At 40.9% G+C, this 23,919-nt stretch overlaps 1 protein-coding gene and 1 long non-coding RNA gene across 3 annotated transcripts in view; both read right to left on the reverse strand.

Annotated features, from left to right (window-relative positions):
* Positions 1-23,919, reverse strand: part of Xkr6 (XK related 6) — a 232,996-nt gene that overhangs the window by 149,848 nt on the left and 59,229 nt on the right. The window lies entirely within an intron of this gene.
* LOC109678355 (uncharacterized) overlaps positions 6,526-23,919 on the reverse strand; it is a 75,874-nt gene continuing 58,480 nt past the window's right edge. For both annotated transcript variants that reach the window (XR_012441581.1, XR_012441580.1), the window contains 3 exons: positions 15,088-15,198; positions 14,381-14,510; positions 6,526-12,821 (listed from right to left, as the gene is read on the reverse strand). This is a non-coding gene — a long non-coding RNA (uncharacterized lncRNA). The remainder of the gene's footprint in view (positions 12,822-14,380; positions 14,511-15,087; positions 15,199-23,919) is intronic.

Genomic DNA, 23,919 nt, shown 5'->3' on the forward strand with positions numbered 1-23,919 from the left:
AGCTTAAAATAGAGGATCTTGGACCAGGTGAGCCTAGGCAAAAAAATTGAGACCCTATCTTGAAAATAACCAGAGCGAAAAGGGTTGAAAGCATGACTCAAACAGTATACCACCTGCCTAGCAAGTGTGAGGCCCTGAATTCAAATCCTAGTACCACCCAAATGCTTCTGTGGTCCCAGTGGATTGCTTAATCACCGATGGCTGAGAGAAGCAGTTTGGAAAAGGAAGAGGATAGACAAACCTCCATAATCACACAGCCTTTTCCTGGAGAAAGTAACTAAAAGTCAAAGGCCACGAGAGTTTCACTGCCTCACATCCCATCAACCTGGCCAGCCAGGTCTCCTGTGGACAGTGAAGTGCAGGGGCCCAGCCCACGAACACCACACTTGACTGCCACGCTGGAGTCCTCAGCTCCCTGTGTGCAACACTTAGCTACTTCTCAACATAGGTGAAGAATAAGCATGGTAAGAACTCGCAGAACACCACCCAACACAGCCAGAATTCAGGCATTTGGTCTCTGGCTGGTGAATTTTGAATGAGACTGAGCTCACTTACACATGACTTGCACATCCCTCATGCCATCTGATAAGGACAGTGTTCCATCCACCACTGCCACCAAACTCTGGGATTTGGGTTCCAACTGGAAAGTGGAAGGCTGCCTGTGATCAAGCCAACTTTCCCAACGTCCCTTAACTATGTCGCCAGCAGGACACTCACAATATACTGTGCCTTCCTGTTTACAAATGACACTCTAGGAACCCTCACACAAACTATGTATGATCTTCGCTCAATAAATAGCTCTCACTCAGTAAGACTTTAAGAGATACAATCTCCATGGTAAAAAGCACTCATATACTTTTCCCTATTGGCTTTCCAAGACTGTCATCTTAGTTCTACCTCTCCCAGTGATGCAACGAGGAAACCAGAAGTGGCCCAATGGCATCATCCCATGAGGGGCGACTCTGGGTTCTAGCACACCTCTGGCCATCTCCCTCATTAAGCTGGTCTGTTATGTGCATAAGTAGGTCATATCAACAGGGCCAAACTCCCAGGGCAGTTAGTGAAGCCAGAGGTATTGGCAGAGGAGCCTGGCCGGTATGCTGTGCAGCAGCACAGGCCTCCCTGAAAGCATCTCACATGGAGGAATCTGAGACATTCTCCAGAAAACTGAAAGACATATCTAGAAAGACTGGATTCTGAACAGATTCCATAGAAGTCTGGCCTAGAAAGAAGAATCATAAGAACTTTCCTTATTAATATGGTCTAAGAAAGCAAGAGTAATGAGAGCTGCCTCCAGTCCCTGAGCCCTGGGGCCACAAGGCACCCCTGGATAGGCTGGTTCTCATTCTCTCCTCTGCCTTCTGCTGCCCAAGCCCCATGACTACACCCAGCACAGCCTCTACCTCCATGACTAGCCAGGCAGAGGACAACTCTCTGCCCATGAAACACAACTTCCCACCCTCAGAGCTCTGCACTCCATCCAGGAGGGCAAGTGTCACCAATGTCACACTCGAGGAACCATCATGTCATTCGGGTGGCTTTGCATGTTGACCTCCAACTCCTTGCCCAGAACCAGGGCTATTGCTCAATAAATGATGCCCTATGTTATCCCAAAATAACCTCCAATGGACATGTTAGGCTCTGGTTTCCAGCAGACACTAAGGCTGAGAGCACCGAGGGCAGGAATGGCTGTGCAGGGCAGGGTACCCCTCTGGTGAGTCCACCCTGAGGCAGAATCCCCTGAGGTAGCTGCTGCTCCCCTATACATCCTTTACTTCTAAGTCCAGATTCTTTAAGATCTCCAAGTTTCTTCACAACTCCCTGGGTAGAGACCGTGGATCATTAACTCATTCACTTCTTCAATTAACAGATACTGAGTTTCTAACATATGTCAGGGACTGTGCAAGGCCTCGAAGAAACAACCATGAACAACCTGCTCTCTTCTCTTTCTGAGTATATATTTTGGTGGAAAGGACAAATTTAAAGTCAGGTGGTGACCACTACTATGAGGAAATAGGGAGATACTGACAGGGTTGCTATGTTGGATAGGCTGGTCAGAGAAGGCCTGAAGACAACACCTTGGCAGAAAGATACGTTGACACCAAGCGAGCCTTGAGAGTATTCTCAACAAAGGGAGATGCAAAGGCCCTGAGATGGGGAGGAGGGAGTGGGTGCTGGAAGATGGTATACTACAGTTATTAAGCAGAGCTCATTTCTAAGGAGAAGAGAATCAATGGCTTCAACAGAAGTCATTTGGTGTAACAGGATCTTAAGTGTTCAGTAATTTAGTCTAGAAACCATCCAAAGGTCTTATGATCAAAAGGTGGCTGGGAAGGACAGTACGGGTAGGCCACCACTGAGTGCCCAAGTCCAACTAGATCCCTTCCCAAAGGCACCTTCCCCTAAAACAACAAAAATGAAGTAACATTCACATTTAGCCTTTGTAAAGACTGGCTAGATTGAGAAATACATCAAAATCTTGTTGCATGATTTCCAACTTCCCTGAAATGTGTTGTCTCTGATTTGCCTGATTAGACTAGCAGATCTTGGAATCAAAGCAGTTTCATGGGAGGAAGCTAGATTTTGTTTTTAGTTTGGCTACAACTGATACTCATCATTTTATACACTAAGACCTTCTGTTGGCAGTGGCCTTGGAGCACTGCTTTGAAAGCTGGCTGCAAAGAAGCTTCATGAGCAGGAGGTACTGAGTGAGAAGCTGGGAGCACTGGGGTTCCCTTGCCTGCAGTGCAGAGGCCTCCATCTATCCCCCTTAAACACCCAGCAATGCCATCTGCAGATCTGAAGTGCCACTGAAAAACACACAAAGCACTCAAAGGTAACATCTCGCAGTACTTAATCCCAGAACTGCACATCTCAGCTATAGAGATCCCAACTTTCCAAGGGTGCACAATTTCTACCAAGGAGATAATTGGCTAAATGCAGAAATCATACGGAAGGGCAGTCACTGAAACTGGTTTGTAAGAGAAAAAAAACTGCAAAGAACCTGAGTAATGAAAATTGTAACCCATTTAATTCCAGTGATAGGAAGCTGGTTACATGCATGCAGAGCAGCCATTACGAAGGAGCTGTGAGCACCGAGCACTGCTGAGAACAGAGGTCTGAGATGATGAGGCTATCAACAGCATCAAGACAGTGAACGTGCTTTATTTTTCTGCATCATTTGACATTTTTACAAATCCTATCATTTTTACAAAAAAAACAAAATGATGTCCACTTTGGAAAAACAGGTACTGAAAGATGGAAGAGGAGACTAACTAACCATCTTTTCTGGAGCTCACTTGCCAAAGACTGTAAACTGAGGACCTGCAGGAGCTGATGAATATTTGCTCCTGTGGAAATTTCCATAGGAAGACGCCCCAGACGACAACTGCCGGTTTCTGCCCATGGAATCGAACTCCTGCACTCAGCATGACGTGTGGGGTCCTACATGATCCGATTCTAATATTCCTCACTCATGCATGCCTGCTGTAGCCCAGGGTGTTTCCTGGGCCTGGACCAGGAACTGTGGCTTGCCTCCAAGGTCAACCCAGCAGCCCTTCCCCCAACACACACACACACATGCCAAGGAGCGTCTGCAGTCTTAAATATCAACACCTTGTGGTGCAGTCCAGTTGGTTACAGCCAGGCACCCCTGCCACCAATAATGGCATGGAAATGCCACCTGAGAGTTGGGCCTTGGGGTAAACTGAGGCAGCAGGACATTTACAAACAAGAAGGAATGTGCAGGGCTGCTCTCAGCTGCCATGGGCATCTAGTATAGGCTGAGGAACGGCTGCAAAATCAAGTGGATCTTTTTTGTTTCATTTCTCTTTCTTCCTTAAGACAAACCCATTGGTCAGCTCTAACTTACATCCTTCTCAAGTCTCACCTGTCAGTGGCATCTACTCTAATGCATACAATTAAATACATGGACCTGCACCTCCACCTCACCCAACAACCTGAGCACAGTCTCCCTGCTTCTCCACTGGTTTGCTCTCCACAGTTCAGTTACCTGTGGTCAACCAAGGTCCAAAAGATACTCATGGAGAATTTCACAAGTAAACAATTCACAAGTTTTAAACTTCCCACTGTTCTGAGCAGCATGATGGAGTCTCATGCCATCTTGCACAGGCAGGACAGAGACCATCCCTTTGTCCTGAGTATTCACACTGTACCTTTGCACGTTTGGGGGAAAACCATGGTCAGCATAAAAGGTAGGTACCACAAATGGTTTACAGCATCCACGGGGGTCTTGGAAGGGACCCACAGATAAGGAAACACAGTACTTGTCCTGCTGGATCCCACACTACCACATTCAAGTTCACTTAATTTTGTGCCTACCCTTGCCAGAATGCAAACCTCACATTTTATGTCTTTCTTAAGAGCCCAGGACAGTGCCTAGTATCTTGGAAGCACCACTGCTAAGCTGAAGGGATGAAACTTTATTTAAAGCCACGACCAGCTGAATCATACCTGTCAAGCATTCTTTACCATATAACTTTATGGAAAAATGAATTTGGTGGGGACTTATAAAAGGGTGGGGAGAATCAGGATGGAAAGTGCCAACTTTCAGCCGTTGGGAGCCAGCATTTTTCCATCACTCAGCAGAGCCCAAGGATTCTGTGCACTCGCAGTCTGAAGGCCACCGAGGTACCAGGGTAACTGCACTGGTGGAGCAGATTAAGGATTCCCACTTCCTTCCGGCAAAAGGGAGATGCTGATTGGAACCCAGGAGCAGGAACCAGAAATGGTCCCTCATAGATACTGGGAAACTCACCCTGTGCAAAGCTTCTGCCTGCCTGCTCAGGGTTCTCATGCCATCCCTATACACTGCCTTTCCTCTCCCCTTGGTTCTGGTGCTCTGCATTCCAAACCCACACAGTGGTCCACCACTTCCCTCCGAAGGGAGCAGACTGAGGGGCAGGAAGACTGGATGTGGGAAGGGTGGGAAGGGGTGCAGAAGGGCTTTTCCACTGGGAGTTCTCCACTCAAGACCAAATTTTTTTTTTCAGATTTTGACTGATGTATTATATATAACAATGAGTACCAAGGTGGAGTTTTAGGTCAGCTGCTGATGGCAATTTTTTTTCGAGGAAGACTGAATGAATCCTACTAAATTTCAGTTTAAACAGATAAAACTAAAAAGATCAAATCTAGAGGAAGGCAAAAACTACTATTTGCTACAATGGCTTCCTTGGAAACACTATTAAAAAAAAAAAAGACAGGAACTGCTTATGTTAGTAAACAGATCAGGCAATGTCTGCGGCATCAGGAAATTCAGCCACTCAGCCCAGTCATGCCAGCCAGCCAGCAAGACCCACAAAGAAGGCCACACAGGAAATGACAGACGAGGCCAGAGCCACCATGAGGTGTACACTAGCCTGAAGTTAGCTTAGGACTTTAAAATAAAAGTTCATTTTTCAAAGTGGGAAAACTATCCAACAGTGACTTCAACGTTTTAGTATGTTCTAGAAGATTTTACAAATGGGGTTCTTACAACTGCACAGTAACCCCATTCTGTGATGTGTATTTCCATAGTGAACATCAGAACTGAAAAGACCACTGACAACCACTCAAGGGGTGAAGAAAAATCCCAGCTTCTGGGAGGGAAACCTGATATGTTATTTGAGCAAGAAAGTACATGACTCTGGAACAAGAGAAGCTAAGTGAGCTCCCTGCTCACAGCCGTGTCCCCAAGGACCCAGTTGGAAACTTCAGCCGTCTTCAAAACACACAATAACAAATACATCATTTTTGGTTATATCATATTTTAAGTAAAATTATTTCAATGTGTATTGATTTATAATCTTTTCTCTACTGCAAAACTGGAAATGTTTGAAACATTTCATTCAAATTTTAATGGATGAGATGTAAAAACCCTTGCTGATGGTCCTGCACCCACAGGAAAGATGGAGCAATCCCATCTCTGGTCCAAAATACCCCTCCAGCCAGCTTCAATTTACTTAGTAATTTCATTCTTTCTCTCAAGTCCCAGTGAACACAAGAAGCAGATGTCTGCCTCACTAATCATAGCCCAAAGTTTAATAGTTCAATGTTGGGGGTGTCAGGGCTCCTAAGAAAAAAATTCCAAGGAAAACACTTGGTTTAGAACATGGCACTCTTTGCTTAATGAGCAATTCAGTAAGGATTCACATTGTTCTGGGAGATGGGGAGGTTGCTTTGGAGCACTGTAAACCAGGCCAGAGATCACCAGTCTCCTCTGAACGTCCTGGCTTACTAGCACTCAGAGGAGGGACACCAACTCTACTCTCAAGACAAGGAAAAGTCCCTGGACATTTACTCCATAACACGTTAGATATAAAGGATTTAATAGCACAGTGGCTTTGGCCTGTTAAGTGGATATGATACAGAAATTGGGATTATTCATCTCAAATTATTCTGGAAAATGTCCTCCCACTGGAAAGATGAAAGTGACCACACCAATCAAATACATCATGGACTCATCTTTAGTGTCTCCTTCAGAGTCCTTTTGTTCAATTCTTTAAAGCTAGTTAACAAAAACAGTTCAGTCATAAAAGACAACAACATACAAAGTCAACTTTAGACTTGATATTATAGGTGAGGTTATACAGGAATAACCACATAATTATAGTAATTTCTTGACCATTTATCAGTATACAATTTTTTTTTTTTTTGCAGGGTGGTGAATACTCTGGAGGTTAGAAAATTATCCTCAAGGTAGTGTAAGATTTCCTGAAAGTCTGATGAATCATCTGAGTGTTCAGCTCTTTCTACATGTAATTACTGGTAAACTTTTCAAGACTTTTCCAGAAAGTTCTTGGTCAATCTTGGTTGAAACAGGATGCTAGCCATCCTTCTGACAGCATGCTAAATTTCTGAAATAATGACTCCCATTGTACAACAATGCTGAGTTAGAAATCTAAGCTTTTCCAAACTGTTCTCACACACCCCAATTGGTGACCAGTGAGCTACGGGATAAACAAAATTAAAGGGGTGCTTTAGGTAGAACTGAGACCTCAGCCTGCTAATATTTATTGTCGAATTCCAAGAAATGACAGCTTTCCACCTTTTGACTTTACAGACCAATAAGAAACATTAAAAGTATCTTTAGAAAAGTAGAACTATAAAATTTTAACTTTATAAAAGAAGCGCATACAGAAAAGAGAACAACAGAAAAGTTTAAATACAAATTTTTTATTGAAAACAATGTTTGAAGTTCCACTTGCCCTTGCTGCAGAAAGGAATCCATCCTCCGTGATCGGTCAGGCAGGACTATGGGGCGAAGCTCCCTTGACTGGGTTCAGGCTCACAGGATGCAGTGTAAACAGTGAGCATGCCACTGCTGACTCCAGGTGCCACGCACACCTCCCAGCCTACCCTACTCCTTCTGACTCGCTACCACTGTAAACTTCAGGTAGGAAAGTTGCAAATTCTGACTTCGATCACCGTCTTGTTCATTTCCTTCCCTTTAACTCACACATACTTTTTTAAAGACAAAGCTTATTAAAACTTCCTTCAGAGTACAAAGCTATTTTATTTGGACCAAATTTGCTACATGTATGGCAAGTCTTCATAGGTACTTCCAGTTCCTCAAGTACTTGGGAACTATGCCCACAGCTCAGAGACTGTCCCTGGAGAAAATGCATGGGCCCTGATACAGTGTTTTTATATGAGGCAAACACAGACGTAAGCAGCTTCTGAGAATACCCACACATTATGGAAAAGCAAAAAGTTTCCCTCGAAAATAATTAGGTTTTTAAGTAATTAGGCCATCCAGTTTTTAGTACAGCAAGAGTCAGAAAATTTATATAGTATATCCTCTTACACAAAAGTTTTGTTTTTGAAACTACATTAAAAAAAAAAACAGCATAGTGTCCCACCCCCACCCCAGTACAGGGGGTTTGAAATCAGGACCTCTTTGCATTTTGCTTTGCTTTGCTTTTCAGATAAGGTCTCATGCTTTTGCTCCAGTCTACACACAGACCATGATCCTCCTACCTTCACCTTCCCAGAAGGTGGGATTACAGATGTGCTCCACCACACCATGCTGATGTTTTGAGGTAGGAATCTAACTTCTTGCCCCTGCTGACCCTATGATCCTTCTGAATAGATGGCATCACAAGCACTGCCCCTACACCCAACCTGAGTAGTATCTTATTTTTAATGTCAGTGCAATATGATAATTTTTAAATACTTCTATTTTTGTTTATAAAATTGCCTGGACAGTCAATGTGAGTTGCATGTGGAGTCCTGCGGGCCTACAAAGTTAGTCTAATATTTGACAAACCTTGCCTTCAAAATCATTGCCTTGATCATTTTCTCTGCACAGAATTTTGTTTTTACTGCACCAAGGGAAACACATAGATACCTACCTTAGGCCCTAGTAAGCTTCCACAGACATCAGCTCTAGGTAGTCCTGTGCCCAAGGCAGGCTGGGGTCCATCCTGGCCTCAAGAGAATGCAGTAGTGGGAAGGGAAATTTCAGAGGAAACACTCACAGAGCAAATGTCCAAGAGCATAACGAAAGGCCACTTTTAGGGTGCGATGCCGTGAAGGATTCTACTCCCCACAGGAAGAGAAATGGACATGCAAGATGACAATCAGACTCTGATTTTACAATAAGGTAACTGCAAGGCTCCAGTCTTCAGCAGAGCAAAAGCGGACAATGGGAGGGGCAAAGAATGACCATGTGGTGACACTGCTACTGTGACTTAAGAGGAAGGATCTGAATCAGGCATCGTTAGAAGAGCTAGACAGGAAATGTAGTGAAATTGCTTGGGAAGGATAAGCAGGATAGATTAACAGGACTTCAAGCCGTTTTAGTATCCCCTGTGCTCAATGTTTTCTCACAGAGCACATTTACCTGAAGCAGGGACCAACTCGGGCTCCTCTCTCAAGGAACTCTCTTTGCAGATGTGAAATTGTAAGGCACATGTTGTAAAAGCCCCAAACACCATAAGCTAAAAGGAAGTAAAAAAAAAAAAAAAAAAAAACCTCCAAATCTTGAATAAATGTATCTAACTTTTAATCAAGATGACTGATTCAGGCTCCCTTCTAACACTATAGGACATTAACCACAAACTACACTAACAGAAATGTTTTAAGCTGGACACAGTAGTTCATACTTGTAATCCCAGCTACTCAGGAGGATCGTGGTTTGAGGTCAGTCCTGGGGGCGGGCGGAGTTCATGAGAACCCCATCTCAATCAATAACTGGGTGTGGTGACACACACCTATCATTCCAGCTACAGAGGAAGCATAAATAGGAGGGTTGTGGTCCAGGTCTGCCCAGGAATAAATGTGAAACCCTATTCCAAAAACCACTAAAGCAAAAAAGACTGGGGGTGTGGCTCAAGCAACCTGCATAGCAAGCACAAGGCCCTGAGTTCAAACCCCAGTACTACCACCAAAAAAAAAAGTTTCAGAGGTGAGAGTTGCATTTTGCTTCCATCAACAATACATTTTATGAGGTATTTTATGTCTACAGGTCCAATTTGTATATGACAGTCCCATTCTGTCTCACACACAAACAGCAGCCGCCTTAAGATGCTTTGCTATGTTGTCACCCTGCCAATACTTGTCTAAGAGTTTCTTCAGACTTCGTGATTTTTCAAGGGTGACCTTCAGAGAAGCTGTACTGTGCAGCAAAGTTCCAGTGAATGACATCACAAGCAGGTGATCCGAGTCCACAATGGAGGTTAGAGATGCTCAAATGGACTTTATTAACAAACTACATTTCTAACAAGGAATCAAAGGCATCCATCCTGTGTCAAAATACAAACTGAAGACAGTCTTCTTTCATCTTAGATTAATAAAATTCAGAAATAATCACACATTCAGGAACTCTAAAAGACTAAAGAATCTTGACAGTATTCCTGAAAATGTGCTGTAAGTTGAAAAGTCACAACAGAATCCCAAAATTCCAGTCACTATTATAATTTAAGTACACATTTTACATCACGAATTTGATATTCTGAAGACACGAGAAAAAGTAACACTTAGAAAACCTGCATAATTAAAAATGTTAGAAAAAAGTACACCCATTTCAAAATCCAGATATGAATATTCACTTATGAGCTAAAACCCCTGCTGCCTCCGCAAGCACTCTAGCACCTTGGGCTCCATTCTGAGCATTTACACTTTACTGAACTTTTCCAGTGTGCTACTGGGTGTCACTAGAAGTACTGCTCTGTGGCGCAGGTATCCTCTGCGTGGAGAGGCTTCCATGGAGACAGAGCCACTGATGGAGTAAGGCAGAAATAAAACAAAGAAGACCTCTTAGTTCAGGGCTTCCTGACACTTGCTAGAAGCCGTCCCTGCGCGTGCAGAAGCTATGTGCAAGCATGAAGTCTGTGCGGTCTTTGGGGGTGGGGGTGGGGTGGGGAAGGAGCCCCAGCTTTCTTAGGCCTTCTAGGCAGAGTTTGTGTAAAATGTCCCAAACCAAGAGCCATAGTTTACCTCACCTTCTCTGGTCCCTATGTACTTACGGTGCTTCTCTCGCAGATCTGTTTCTGCTAGGTCTCTGTAGTCAGGTGTATGCCAGGCTAGGAAGGGCAGGGGCCCAGAAAGGGAGACTTGCCAGAAGACCACACTAAAATGTTCTTGTAAGTACAACTAAGGCCAATGTGACATCTGACAATAGATTTAAAGTTTTATTTAGACGTTTCTAGGAAGCAGCTTGATTGTTACTCACATCCTCAACTCTCCATCGTGCTCAATGTTCTACATTATTTTCTGAAGTTATACAATGGGGACAAAAACGTCATTGATAATATGTTCTCTAACATTAAAGACACTTATCTGGAATTAAGTTAATTTGTGAGTCGTATACCCACTCAGAATATACTAGAGCAAAGTCAACTCACTGTTAGGAAATGCATCAATATTTCCACAGGCCACATCGCTACCCTTAGTACTGCAGTGAGTGTGAGCTACCCAAAATAACATAAGATGCCACTGCCTCACCCACAGGGAGGTACCTCCCTTCCCCAGTCTAGCCTCACTTTTTAGTGTTAGGCTCTTAAGTTGTTCCCTTTCTTGGATCTCTTTGATTTGTACTCAGTTTTTAGAATCTAAGAAGGCCTTTAAAATATTCATTCTAATGGGAACAAGTTTTTTCCTGCCTAGCTAATTCCTTCTGGGTATATCAAATACCTAGGTCCAGTCAATACTGTGGCTAGAATTGGCTAAGAGGAAACACCTCTATTGACGAAAGTATCACAGAAGGAGAGGTTTTTCAAAGCCAGTTGTAATCGGAAAATAGCCAAATAGGCAACAAACATTCAGATTAAAATGTAATTTGATTTTTAAAACAAGCTAATGTTTTCAACGTGCCTTTTATTAAATATATGAGTCAATACCTTGTATTGATTGGGAAGATCACAGTTTGAGGCCAGCTTGGGCAAATAGTTCATGAGACTCCATCTCCAAAAATAACCAGATCAAACATGGACTGGAGGTGTGGCAAATGGAGTAGAGCACTTGTTTTCCAAGTCCAAAGCTCTAAATTCAATCCCCAATCCCAACACCACCCCTCCAAAAAAAAAGTCAATTCTTCTTGTAAGAAACAAAACAAAAAAGGAGGCAAGAGTAACGGGGAACCGCTCAGATTCTAAAAGCCGTCTAATACAAGTCAAATGGAAACTTCTGCTGAAGATGCATACTAACTTCAGAGCACTGGACGGACAGGCCTACCAGTAATAAACTTGTAATAAACTCCCACATGGACATTCTCTTGTGCCTCCCTAACTCTGTCTCTACAGTTCCCTGCATTCCTTTCATCTTTCCCCTTTGATCCTTTCCCAAGTTGTTCTGGCTGTTGTCTTAAAAATCAGTCTTCCCCAGTTTGGGTCAAAAGAGTGGGGAAGCAGTCATAATACTGACCATCAAAATAACTATGCCCAGAATGTTCCTCAGGTCTCTTAATCCCAGCAGGAACCAGCAAGGTTGGCCAAAGACAACCACCAATTATGGCACCATGGCTTGACTTAATCCAATACCAGCCATGACCACAAACACCCTTGCCTGCATTTCTGGTCTACGTGAGAATAGTCCACAACTGGCAAGTGAGCAGGTGCATGGAAGGCAGCCAACTTTTGATTTTTTTTTTTTTTTTAAGAGAAACAAATCCTTCCTGGAAACTGAGGTTTTTCCTCCTCTTCACTCACACTGCCTACCCTCTGGCCACTTTATTTTCCATCAATTCATTCACCCAAAAAGAAAGAGGGAGAGGGGGAGGAGGTGAAAGTCAACAGCTCTTTTCCCTCCTCATTAGCACTTCTGTTCTACATAATAATGCCTAATTTTGAAAACTGGCAGCATTTTGCCACAAGTGCATCTGCATGTAATTTGGGTGGAATTTGCATATTCTAATAACAGTCCATTCTGAAACCATTTCCAGGTTGAAACTTTGCAATTACTGAATTTAAGACTGTAGCTTAATGATTTTTTTTCCTCTTCTTTATTCTTCTTTATTCCTGATCAATAATTATCTCTGCTCTAAGTAACTTACACTGCAAGGTAGCTAGAAAAGAAGCTAACCAGACAGGCATGGGAGGAATTACACACACTGTCTGGGAAAACAAGAGGTCCCTAAGAACCCAAAACCTTCAAAAGGCGTCTGTCTCCAGATCCTCATACCGATACTGACGACCTGAGATATACCCGCCAACTTAGAAGCATAAAGTTTTTTTATACTTTTATTTAAGCCTACTAATTTACCTAGATAGTCGGGGTATGTACAAACACCACATAATTTCCAAGAGTCCTAAAAATTTCCAACATATTCAACTTAGGGATCCAAGATTCTGAACATGCCATCACCAAAAAAAATTGCAAACCTAAAAAACAAAAAAAAAAAGGAAGAAATTAAACAATGATAAAGGAAAAGACTTACTCAGAAAAGGTCTGTATTTACTTTTATAGGTCCAAAACATTTAACATTAATGCTTTTTCTCATTTATTTACTCAAGTTTAACTTTAAAACATGGCAGTTTACATATAGCAAAATATTAAACTATACTCATATATAACACCTATTTAACTATCTAATATTTACACGGTCAAAATATTTTCATACTTATAATGAGGCTTCAAAATGGCATTAGTTCTATTTTCTTTTAAAAGCAGTCATCACAGTGATAGACATTCAGATGCATAAATGAAATCAGATTTTGTTCTTGAACAATTCATGCCTTTTGAAAGTACTTTGTAAGCCAATTAACAGTAGCAAAAGTCTTTGTCTTTCCAATACATTAATTTCTAGCACATAAAATAAGAAGGATGTTGTTCAAAGTTCTTCTGACCTCGAAAAGGCCCAATCAAGTCAGGCTTTTTATGAAAAAGAAATAAAAAGTTGCTTGAGTAAAAAGAAGAAACTACAATTTCTGAAAACACAGACATCAATAATTGTTTCTCATTATGACTTCTTTTGGGGGGTGAGGACAGGGTCTCACTATGTTGTCCAGGCTGGTCTTGAATTCCTGGGTGCTGGACTATAGTGCACCACTGCACCTGGCCTGATTAAGACATTAATATGCAAAAGTGAACTACATGAACAATTCTTTTACCCTGGGCTTACAGACCACAGTACTTAAGAGCAGTGGATTAATTATTCTAGAGAAGATCAAGGGGCTGGGGTATGGCTCAAGTGGTAGAGTGCCTACCTATGAAGCATAAGGCCCTGAGTTCAAACCCAAGTGAGAGAGAGGGAGAGAGGGAGAGAGGGAAAGAGAGAGAGAGAGAAATAAGAGTTCAGTTTCCAGAAGTACAAAAGTACACATGGAAAGCTTTGGTAAAACAAAGAACAACTCCTAACTCATTGCTTTTCTTTAGAACAAGATTAGACTGGCCTGTAAGCACAGCTGAGAGCATGGGCATCACATAACTGTACTCTCAGGCAGCCCAATAGGGCAGAGTTCATTGGCCAGCTAATGAGTGACTGTTCCTCAGTGCATGTGAACATTTGTCCCTATCATTATAGAATGTCACATACATGAAGAAAAAAGACAAGTTTTATAATTTTAAGTCACTCTAACATTTAAGATTAAGGGACAAGGAAATACTGCAGAGAAATGGGGCAATACATAGAATTATTGTGACAAGTGAGTCTCTAAAAGAAAACATGGAAATAAACATAACTTAAAAAAAATACAGTCCACTGAATAGATTTTGGAATTAGCTTTCTGTGTATTTACCCTCCAGCTCTGGATTAAATTTAATGTTCTCAGCATCTCATCAAGTAAACAAATACATAATTTAGGTTAAAAAGAAATAAATTTGTGGTGTTATTTTTGCTATTAACGCTAGCTGTAACACGTACAGGAAATGAGGTAACATAAAGAACTACCTATTCTGAACTAAAGGCTTATAAAATCTGAACTTGAGCAAAGAACCTTACTGAGGTTCTGTTCCTGGGGAGCTAAGCCCAATGCGTGCTCTGCAAGCACTGCTTCACCAACACACTTCACTGGACACGGTCCATCAGAACAAACTTCAAAATGAAGAGAAGGCACACCCAAAAAGGTTTACTATAATGAAAAAAAAATGTTATTACCCTCAGTTTTAAAATGTATTTTACATATAATTTAATAATTAAAGCAGAGTTAGCTGATTCTCAGTAACACTTTCCATTTTGAAAAGTAAAGCAAGCACATCCACAAATATAAAAAACATCAAAATTCTTCATCCTAGGTAAAAATTGTGGCAAGATCCTTATTTTCCAGTCTGGAAAAAATTATTACACTTAGATTCCCTTTTGTTTAGGAGCAAACCCTACTCATTTTCAAATAAACAAATCATTTCAATCTTCTAATTTCCAGAGGCTTACTTTTTTTTTTTTAATATGGTATATATTTTGTTGCTAGTTAAGTAGCTCACAGAGCTCATTAAAAAACACTGTGTTTAACACATTTAAAAGACTGGATTAGACCATGGTTTATGAATGCTCTTGTTCAACACCTGAACAATTTAGGAGAAATACATCAGCATACTGATGCTTTTTATTCCTGTCTTGAAAGATCTGTTACAGCTTGTAAAGGGGAACCCTGGGATAAGAACAGACATGGTTACTTGAGGCTCTCTCTGTCCCTCAGGTTTTGCCATTACCATTCTGTGTGAAGTGGTTTCAGGACGAGTTGACCGCACACTTCTAGCCAGAAATCGGATGACCTCAAAACCACCTCATTTCAGCTGAGGCCTCATGTCTTTCACTTAGAGCTAAAAATAAAAATACATGTGAATGAACAAATGATCATGGAATGAAATCTCTAACATGACACTAAAATACAATGTCAGAAGCCATTTTTATCACAGAAAAATGAAAACACATTTCTACATAGAGTCACAACCCAATTTTGAATGGAAAGATGTCCTTTTAATCCTGTTAGCCATTGGGTGTAATATGACAATCTAATTGCATATTAGATTTTTGTTGGTTTCCTATGATTATGACACATTTACTTTTATAGTTCAATAGAACATCACTAATGAAACATTCTGACACATATATGTATGCACACACACATAACCAGGGCCAGAAAGCAAAGTGTAATGCCAAGATGTAACAATGGTCCAGTCCAAAGAAATATATTTCTATGTATTCAGAATGCCTAATTCCAACAGCAATGCTGCAACTATATGAAAACTATCTTGCTTCTGCAACCAAAGTAAGACACTCACTCCTTCAACCAACACTGAGTATTTCAAAGTGCTGGAAGTCAATGCCAAGGGCAACAGACAGTGTATCACCGTCACTGGGAGGCCTGGAACCTGAGGTGTCTGGTTCCGATTCTGTGTCTCAAGTCTGGGCTGTGATGCTAAGAGAAAGACAGTGGTAGACTGCTGTTTCCATCAGAGACCAGAAGATAGCATTCGTTAAGTGACAACAAAATGAGACTGCAGGACTGAGAGAAAAGCCACCTACAACCCTGAATCTTTCTGTTGCATGTAACTGACGCCAAGTCATCGTGTGTCTCTTCAATACCAAGCTTCGGTTTTCTGCATTAATCCCGAAAGTTTTTCAACTGGAGAAGTTCCGAAACATAAACCCTCTGACTATTTTGAAAGATTAAACCAGCCAACTACCTTTAAAAAAATCACCAAATGTACAATGACTTCATTCAACTGAAGCAGTAATTTATAACTGAGAAATTTTACTGTCAAAGTTACACCTAATGAACTGGCCCTGGCTATAGTATACAGAACACAAACATCTTACAAAATTTTATACCATTTATATATGCCCATTAAAATAAATGTAACATAAACTGCCAAGTACAGTGTATACCTACATTATTCTTCAATGATTTGCATTTCCTGCTCAGACCATGTATACCAATGGAAGTTTTTAATCTTGTGGGAATATGAAACGTCCAAAAATCAAAAGATATATTCCTGATTCAATTTAAGCCTATCTTCTTCTTAAAACAAGAGCAATAAACTCATTTCGGAGCTGGCGCATCTTCCATAATTCTTCATGGAGTCCAAATAAACTTGTATCTAGACAAATGACCTTCACAGGTCTCAAAACTATGCTTTATATACATTATAATACATTGTAATTTATGTTTAAATATTTAAGAGAGCTGTTTGAGTCTATCTAGGTTCTGGTCTTATCCAGGTTTCAAGCAAATAGAAGCTTGGAAAATTCATTTCCTGCCCATGTTCAAATGGTGGTTCTATAAGTTCTATGTTTTGATACATTCAAATTGTGATCAAGGAAACCTGCGTGCTGGTAGTATTTATAAAAGCAGCCCATCCTTTCTCCTTCACTGTGTGTATCCCAGAGCCCTGCTCATTTCAGTCTGTAATACATTTCAGAGAAAACATTACTAATAGGTACACTTTTTCAACTTTAAGCCTTAAACATTTGCTTACCTAAAAATCCCAATTTTGCCCTGCATCAATGAGAGAGACAGAGAGAGAGAGAGAGAGAGAGAGAGAGAGAGAGAGAGAGAGAGAGAGAGAGAACCTCTTCTCAACTCATAATTGCTATCATTCTTTATCAAAAAACAAGAGCAGCCAAGAGGCTTTATTCACGTCCTCAAAGGTCTGGTCTCCAGTCTGTGGAGGAGGGCCCCCATTTTAAGAAGACCTGGCAGACAAGGAGTATCCAGCAACAGGTGGGAAGTGGGAAATAGATCATGTCCACTGAGGAACCCAGATGGACCTCAGAAATTAAGCCAATCCTGAAGAGATGTCCCTGTGCATGAAATTCAAACTATGATCCCAGGAAGAGACAATCAGTAAGGTCCACAAAAAGGGAGACAGCCAATCAAAAGTGACCTAACCTGAGGTATAAGACCTATTCAATCCTCTCTGCATGCTGTGCTCCTCTGCACAGCTGCCTGCCATTCTATCCCTTTCAGTGGCATCCTAACTCAATCTTTGCTTTCTCCTACTCAGTCTTGGTAAATTATTTTACCAACCTGAGGCTCCCAAATCTGTGACACACTCCATGCTACAATCACAGCTGCATTACTCCTCCCCCCGGCCCCGCCGCCTTTTACTTTTGAGAGTTTTGTGTCTGTTACACAGCTACAGCCTACACCAAAATGCCTGTGACAGTTCCTCAGTGTTCCAATTCTACAGTTTTCACTGATTCCACTTTGTTAGACACCTTTGATAGTAAGGAGATTTTAATACTCTGAAGACACATTTTAATTTACTAACTGTATACTTAGACACAGGTTACACTGATAGAAAACTCCATTTGTTGCTTAGGATATGTGAAAACGAACTCTTCCACTTAATAGGATCTGTAAGTTCTAGAAAGCTACTTCTAAATTTCAATAAATTACAGAATCAAATTTCCATAAAAACAATACCCAGTGTCAAACACATTCTCATGAAAACTGCTTCTGTAGTTCAAACTGAAGCTCTTCTGCAGAAGCAGTATGCCTCACAAGGGAGGGGTGGACCTTCAGCCTTGACTCTGGAGCCCCTCATCAAAAGTGGGCCTTTTGCTCCCAGCAGATTCCACGACATCTGGCTGACACGTGCAGCTCTCATCTCTTCACCCACGCAGAACTTCTGTCAGAATCCTGCAATGTCGCACACAAGTCAACTTGTCCTTCAACATCTGGGTGCCACTCTAAGCACATACATTTACCAGTCACAAAATCTCAAATGTAAGAATTCTACGGGAGTCAAGTGCTCAAAAACAGCTGTGGAGACAATGTCCAAGCATTTGGAAAACATCAGGCTGGATCTATCTGTACACCTTCAGCCAAAATACATTTCTGATACACCATATTTAAAGTAAAAACATGCAGCCATAAAAATATTTCAGGGCACCATTAAATTTTCAAAAATACATTTAAAGCACAGGAAGGACTTTAATTAATGATGACGTAAAACCTAAAATCCAAAAAAGAAAGTTACAACTGATTTTAAAAAGAGGCAAAAATGAACCAACTAACCACACAGAAAACAAAGGATGAACAGGATAATATTTATAGCAATGTTAATATGGATGGAATTCTTAAAAATTACAAAGGAAAAGACAAACAACCCAATGAAACCTGGGCAACAAGTATAGATAATTCACCAAGAATAAAAGAATGACCAATGAAAGTATCTCCAAGCCCACTCAAAACAAAAGAACCAGAAACCAAAAAAAGACACCAACAGCAGATTGACAGTCATTTTCAAGAGCAAGGGGCCAGGCATTCAAATACACCTGCAGAGTTGCACATTCTGTACCAATCTTTGAAGAACAGTGGCATTTTCTCCCCAAAATGTAAAATCCATGCAATTTGTCCCAGAAATCTGACTTCCAAGACTAGATCCTTGAGATTTTTTGATGCATGTAATAAAAACATTTTACAAGGAGATTGTTTACAAGTCACATTACAGTAGTGTGATTCACACACACACACACACACACACACACACACACACACCAAAAACAAAAACAAAAAAGCCCTGAAAATCTGGAAAACAATCCTAATGTCTATCAAGGAAGCAGGCTAAAATAAGTTGCCTCTGGTGTAGCTGTGGAAAAGTGCCCAAGCCATGTTACTGAGTTCATAAATGATGTTGCTGAACAGATCTGTGATGACATTCGCTCATTTCAAAACAATGATGTGGTTGGGAACCGAACCTAGGGCCTTGCACATGCTAGGCAGAGTGTTCTGCCACTGAGCTATCATTCATAGTTACTCAAAAAAAAAAATTTTTTTTTATGGCTGACAGAGTAGGTCAAGTGGTAAGAGCACTTACCTAGCAAGTGTGAAGCCCTGAGTTCAAGTGCTGCCAAAAATTTGTTTTAAAAAGGAGGACACAAGACAAAAGGTAAGAAGAGGAGGCAAAAGGCAACAACAGGAGGGAAACAAAAAGATGCTAACACATATGAAAATAGAGGAAAGGACTCAGGACTTTTTATTTCTCACTTTATACTTCTAGAGCAAACTTCCTATACCAGGAACAGTAACTTTTACAACAAAAATGTTTTTCAAGGACAATTTCCTACTTCAGGATTTCAGAATTATGTGGACTAAGTTTCTGAAAATGGAAAGGGATTGCTGGCTTTGAGTGAGGTCTACCTTGAGGCACTGTAAACGTGAGAATTCACTGGCAACCAGAGCCGCCAAGGAGCTCAATTACCACCAGAGGGGAAATGTCCATGTGGCCTGGGCACTATGCTTCTCACACTTGGCCCTTGTCACTGCTTGCTTCTTCCAGTTTCCTTCAGTCTATACACCACTTGCAAAGTACACTCTCCTCCTGACTCCTCACATTGCTCGGCATTTACTTTAAGAGCACAATGGGATATCCATTAGCAGCATATGTGCTACAAAGTTGGTGACAATCAATTGTTCAGCAATCTTCCATCCAAAGACATGACCAATTCAGTAAACCTGTGCCAAGACTTCCTCGTGATCGGAGACTCCAAACCCAGCTCCCTTGAAAGTTTGAAGCAGAGCAGGTCAGGCACACGCACATGCAGTCCTGATGGGTCTCTGGGGAGAAGGAACATTTGGACTGAGGTCTAAGGCTGGACGGGAGTTGGCTAGGCAAAGAGTACAACATTCTAGGTGAAGAAAGCTGGACCTGTAAGCCCTGGGACAGAAGCATGGTGTTTTGGTAGAACAGAACAGGCCTACCTGTACGTGGTTGACTAGTATCAAACTGCACAATGTACTCTTGCTGTTCTTGTACTAAATCTCCCCATATTCACTTTCTTTTACAACCAAGAGTATGGAATGCTATAAAATTTAAATGTTACTGATAAAAAGTCTTATCTGCAGTCTGCACTATTCTCTGTCTTAAAAATGTCTTGAAGATCAGATTTTGCACCTTGTGAAATTCAGTGAATACACATCAAAATATTTCTATTTTCATGTGTTTAGTTCTCTTAGTCATAAACTGGAAAGTTTTACCAGCCTTTGATGCCTGCTATGGGAAAGAGACTGTATCTAAAACAAATTATTAGCAATGACTAATCATTGAAACATCTTCTAAACAAGTAGCATACTCCAGCCATGAGGAAAGCAAAAACTGCATGTCTTTAGGTCACAAAACAAGAATTTCTTTTTTTTTTTTTTTCAGTATTGGAGTTTGAACTCAGAGCCTTCACTTGACCCACTCCTCCAGCAGTTTTTTTTACATGTGTGTGATGGTTTTTTTCGAGATAGGGTCTCTAACTATTTGCTCGGCTGACTCTGAATCACAATCCTCCTGATCTCTGTCTCCTGAGCAGCTAGGATTACAGGTGTGAGCCACTGGCATCCAGCTCCAGCTTTCTTAATATGGAGAGGTTCATGATAAATTCATACTCTGCAAAGCATAGGTGTAGTATTTTTAATATTAACTTTAGGTTGGGTAGCTGAGACACTGTGTGTGATTCTCACAATACTAACAAGTAAAATGCTACTGGGGCACATCGAAAGAATTATTCAAGTAACAGAGAACATTGACATCCAGCAAAAGCATTAGTATTTCCCCAGTCTCAGCAACTGTTCTAACGTATGATAGCAGTTGAGAAGACTCATGTACTTGAACTTTCTGTACAATACTGCGACACCAGACATGACCTATCCCCCTTGCCCTCTAAGCCACACTGCCTTCAGCCTCCTGCAGGATAAAGAGCTGCTGCTGTTCTGCTGTTCTGCCCATCAGAAGCAGCACCTGCCCCATTCCGCACTAGCCCACACCTCTCTTCTCTGCATTGTCCATTAATTACGGAAAAGGCAAAGAGGCCACAGTAAACCCACAAATGACAAATGTAGTCTTCTAAACTAAATGACAAGCAGGAATTCTGTCCATATATTATATACCCAATAAGCAGAATAGCGCAATGAACCCCAATGGACCCTCCAGTTTCAACGATTATTACCATTACCATTCAGCCATTTTTGTCTCAATCCGTATCTCCACCCACTCATCACCCCTCAATACCATGATTTGCCTTCCCCACCAGAGGTAAAACTTGAATTCTTTGTGTGTGTGTGTGTGTGTGTGTGTGTGTGTGTGTGTGTATATATGTGTGTGTGTGTAAAACCATCTTAACCATCTCTTTAGTATTAAGTACATTCACACTGTAGCATCACCATCTCTGGATTTTCCACCTTGGTAAAACAGAAACTCTATATCTATGAAACACTAACTCCCCATTCCTCTTCTCTCCAGCCCTAGGCAAGTCCCATTCTACTTTATGTCTCCATGAATTTGAGGATTCTAGGTACCTCATGTAAGTGGAATCATACAATAGCAGTCCCTCTATGATCAGCTTATTTCACTCATCTCAGCAATATGTGTAGCATGTGTCAGTATCTCCTTCCTTTTGACTAATACTCCATTCATCCATCAATGGCCCTTTGGATTGCTTCCAGCTTTCGGTTACTGTGAGGAACAATTCTACGAACACAGGTATACTGCTATCTCTTTAAGCCCTTGCTTGCTTTTCCTTTTTTTGTTGTTGTTGAAATATACACAGAAGGGGAAATATTTCTCACTTTTTTGAGGAATCTTAGTACTATTTTCTCTAGTGGCCATACTAGTTGACACTCCCACCAGTAGCGCACAGGGGTATAGAGAATTATTTTTATGGCAACTAGCACTGACTGGTAAGCTAACTGTATCACACAGTATTATGTATACAGCTAAACAACAAAAATATTAGTAGTGTATGGCTTAAAAAGTCACAAATGAAAATGTAAATATAATGGAATGAGATCTGAAGCTCCCACAGGGACTAACCTGCATCAACTCTGAGTATCTTCACAGGTGGCCTTCACAAATGCCAGTGGGTTATTAAGCCCTTGGATTTACTGCTGTTCTTATCAAAGGCAGAAAAATACAAAGTACTTCTAAATAACAAAAACAGCCTCATGGAATATCAGTAAGAACTCAAAATCCAAACAAAATGTTTGGGAAAGCTCTAAATATCATACACCTACAACATCCTAGAGGACACAGTCCGTGTTGGCACACTACACCCAGAGTTCCTTCAAATTCCCTGGACAATCCTCGAAAGTTTAGAAGTATGAGTGTGTTGATAATGTTACTTTCCTAGGGGAAAACCAGGCAAGAAAAACAAACATGCATAGCCAGCAGTAAAATAAACCATTTAAATTCACTAATACTCTAAGTTAAATTTTAGTAAACTTAAGTTTATGCTCAACACATTAAGTATGTATAGTAACTACACTATGTGATCAGTGCCGACTGTATGCATGTTTAAATACCACACTGCACCCCATTAATATGTACAATTATTCCATGATACATATTTTTTTTGGGGCGCTCAGTAGGTTTTTTTTTATTATTGTTTATTTTTATTTTTTTTTTACCATCCAAAGCCTCCTTTATTTTTTTTATTTTTTTTTTTTCATTTTTCTTTTATTATTCATATGTGCATACAAGGCTTGGTTCATTTCTCCCCCCTGCCCCCACCCCCTCCCTTACCACCCACTCCACCCCCTCCCGCTCCCCCCCCTCAATACCCAGCAGTAACTATTTTGCCCTTATTTCTAATTTTGTTGTAGAGAGAGTATAAGCAATAATAGGAAGGAACAAGGGGTTTTGCTGGTTGAGATAAGGATAGCTATACAGGGCATTGACTCACATTGATTTCCTGTGCGTGGGTGTTACCTTCTAGGTTAATTCTTTTTGATCTAACCTTTTCTCTAGTTCCTGGTCCCCTTTTCCTATTGGTCTCAGTTGCTTTAAGGTATCTGCTTTAGTTTCTCTGCGTTAAGGGCAACAAATGCTAGCTAGTTTTTTAGGTGTCTTACCTATCCTCACCCCTCCCTTGTGTGCTCTCGCTTTTATCATGTGCTCAAAGTCCAATCCCCTTGTTGTGTTTACCCTTGATCTAATGTCCACATATGAGGGAGAACATACGATTTTTGGTCTTTTGGGCCAGGCTAACCTCACTCAGAATGATGTTCTCCAATTCCATCCATTTACCAGCGAATGGTAACATTTCGTTCTTCTTCATGGCTGCATAAAATTCCATTGTGTATAGATACCACATTTTCTTAATTCATTCGTCAGTGCTGGGGCATCTTGGCTGTTTCCATAACTTGGCTATTGTGCCATGATACATATTAATATGCATTAATAAAATAACAAAATAAGACAAATACAAACATTTGCTTTTAGAGCCTCAATTCCATTGCACTGATGTGTATATTTATCCTACCAACCATAATATTTAGTGATTATTTCTAAGAAATGTAAATATATATATAGATATAGATAGATAGATAGATAGATATATAGATACGTACATATACCTCTGTATCTTCTTCTTGACAATTTGCTTTAAGTTGCCAACAACCATCTCATTGCAGACCTTATACTCAAGTTGTAAAGTTAAACTTGAAAAGATGATAATATATTTTAAACATAAACTGAAGATTCTTATAGGGAATTTTTTGACAAATTTGTCACCACAGTAGCAAGGCCAACTCAGCATGAACACAAGGACAT

This window comes from Castor canadensis, chromosome 14 (assembly GCF_047511655.1).
Source record: "Castor canadensis chromosome 14, mCasCan1.hap1v2, whole genome shotgun sequence".
Lineage (NCBI taxonomy): Eukaryota > Metazoa > Chordata > Mammalia > Rodentia > Castoridae > Castor > Castor canadensis.